Below are 2,891 nucleotides of genomic sequence, written 5' to 3' on the forward strand. Positions count from 1 at the left end.
TAATAAATATCCCATGGACTGCAAGTAGAATAAACAAGTTTTATCCAGAGTGCTTCTTGGAAGAAAGGATGGAGAAGCTTCGTCTCATATACTTTGGACATGCTGCTTGGAGAGGCTACTCACTGGAAAAGAACGTGATGCTAGGTAAGTGGAGGAATGGTGAAGGAGAGGAATACCCTCAAACAAGTAGATTGACAGCGAGTGCAGCAATGGCTTCAAGAGTGTCAGACATTGCGAGGGTGGCGCAGGATAGGACAGGCTTCAGATCTGTTGTTCACTGAGTCAAACTCAACTAGAGGGTACCTGACAGCAACAACAGTCTGAAAGCTAAGAAACTCTAATGGCATAGCCAGTATGGAATTGACCTACTAGCCCAAAGCTCATGGCGCTCTGGTGGTTTGACTCTGTTAGCAGCTCCTCAGAAGAAAGATGGGCCATCTCCTCACATGGGATTTTCAGCCTCTAAAGCTTTGTCAGCATGAGTTTGTTCTGATTCCACAAAAATGATTGGATTTGAAGGTACCGATACTCTCTTTACCACTAATTGTTTCTATTCTAAATATAATTAATGTTGTAGAACTGCACACTTGGTACGAAGTTCAGTTGTAAAAGTGGCAATTGTTTCATTATATATACTTTACAACATTAAGAAAAGGAGCATTGGCATGTTTAATAGCATACGTATTTGAACGGGCAAAAAATAGAAGGATCAGTGGAACACTATAGAACTAGACAAAATTTTAAAGCTTTCTAACCTTTTAGCTTTGTTATCAATTTCACATTTCTTCTTTCTTTTCACCTTCTGCAATTTTCCCCCAAACATCAAACAATCAGCTCTTATTTGCCAATGTATTCTTTCTCCCTTTTCCTCAGTGCCCCCGAGGCCAGAGCTCCGGTGTGTGATACTTTATCACATTGAGTTTCAATTGCTAGAATAACAAGATGACTGTAACCAATTCTGAATAGACAAGCTCATCTGAAAGGTTCTGAAATCTGAAAGTTTCTCTTTTTTGGGTTGACCCTGGGTCAATAGTAAAGATAAATTAGAGCTATCATCCATCTTTGCTGCTGTTCATTTAGACAATAGAAGGGGAACACTAGTGAGGGGAGAGGTTATGTATCAACAGCACTTGAATATATTATCTGCCAAAATTCAAGTCAGACTAAGAAGCACTATCTGGCAAATCCCACCCCAGGCACATTTAATAACCAAAAAAGGATAAAACAACTCCCAACTTTAGGAAGCAGGGTGGGGCCTATCATTCAGGTCTCAGGACGTGACCCCTCACTCATGAACTTTGGTGTTTTCCCTTTGAACAGTCTCATAAAATTTCAACAGTACAAAGCTACTCTGTGACTGTTGCTGAAGAGCATAAAAAAAAAATACCCATTTTGTTCTAGTAAAAAGCAGTATAATTCCTTATTGGAAAAACACAGAGCAGAGAGTAATCCACCAGGCCCTCTGAAACATGGAGGGAGAGAAGAGTTTGAACTTAAACATGCGGAAGGAAAAAGCATGATGGTCAAAATGTGGGCATCTCATAAAAATTCCTCTCTCAGCTATTACCTTCCTGGAACATTGTGAGTCAAGGCTATCTTTTACAATACATTCTTGACTCTCAAGCCTAAACACCATGATGAGTCAAGATAAAAACAAGACTCTGCCATAATCATGTCCAAACAAATGAAAAATAGAAACATTTTCCAAACCAAGCAGTATCCCCTATAGGGGATTTTTATGAGTAGTTGTTATTAAAGTTCAATTCCAAAACCAAAATCAAAATCATTAACAAGAAACAATTCTCATTATAATCCCCGATGTGTTGTTGTTTTTCGTTGTCATGGAGCTATCTATGATTCATAGTGATTCTATGAACAACAGATCCGAACACTGTTCTGCACCATTCTCAATATTTCTGATAAGCTCAAGCCCAATATTACAGTCACTTACATATATGTTAAATTGAGGATCTTTCTCTCTTACTCTGACCTTCGACCCTTTTACGAATGATGTCTTTTTTCCAAGGATTGACGTCTCTTGACAACATGCCCAAAGTGTGTGACACAAAGTTTCACCACACTTGCCTCTAAGGAATAATCTGGTTGTATTTCTTATAAGCCAGACTTATCTGTTCTTTAGGCAATCCAAGCGGTAGTCTGTGAACTTTCACAATACCACAGTTAAAGGCATTGATTCTTCTATCATCCTTATTAGTAGTTCAGTTCTCAGATGTTTAAGAAGCAGTTGAAAATGCCAGGGCTTGGATTAGGCATACCTTAGTCTATAAACTGACATCCTTGCTCTTTAGAATTTAGGAGAAGTCCTTCACAGCATATTCCCAAGTGTAACAAACATTAAATCTTGCAAAACACAACAGCTATAGTGGCTGGTAATTGTTGATCAAAGCAAAATTAAATAAGTGGCTATTTCAATCTTTTTTTTATCATAGTTTTACTTATTGGTGCACTGGTGAGGATTTTCCTTTCCCTAATTCTTAGATATAATTTGTATTGAAGTCTTTGATCTGCTTCAAGTCTTCTTCACATTCTGCATGTAAGGTTGTGTCATCTGCATAGCACAAGATTTTTATAAGTCTTCATCTGATCCTGATGCCACATTCTTTTTCATAGAGTCCAGATTCTTGAATGATTAGTTCAAAATACATACTGAATAAATAGGATGAGAGTATATTATACATATGGAAGAGATCTATATTTGTTCCCATCCCAAAGAAAGGTGACCCAACAGAGTGTGTAAACTATAAAACAATCTCACTGATTTCACATGCAAGCAAGATTCTACTGAAGATTATCCAAAACCAGCTAGAACAGCACATCAGCAGAGAACTGCCAGAAGTCCAGGCTGGGTTTAGAAGGGGTCGTGGTACTAG

The sequence above is a fragment of the Elephantulus edwardii genome, unplaced genomic scaffold, assembly GCF_000299155.1.
Source record: "Elephantulus edwardii isolate Elephantulus edwardi_28Jun2011 unplaced genomic scaffold, EleEdw1.0 scaffold00153, whole genome shotgun sequence".
NCBI classification, from domain to species: domain Eukaryota; kingdom Metazoa; phylum Chordata; class Mammalia; order Macroscelidea; family Macroscelididae; genus Elephantulus; species Elephantulus edwardii.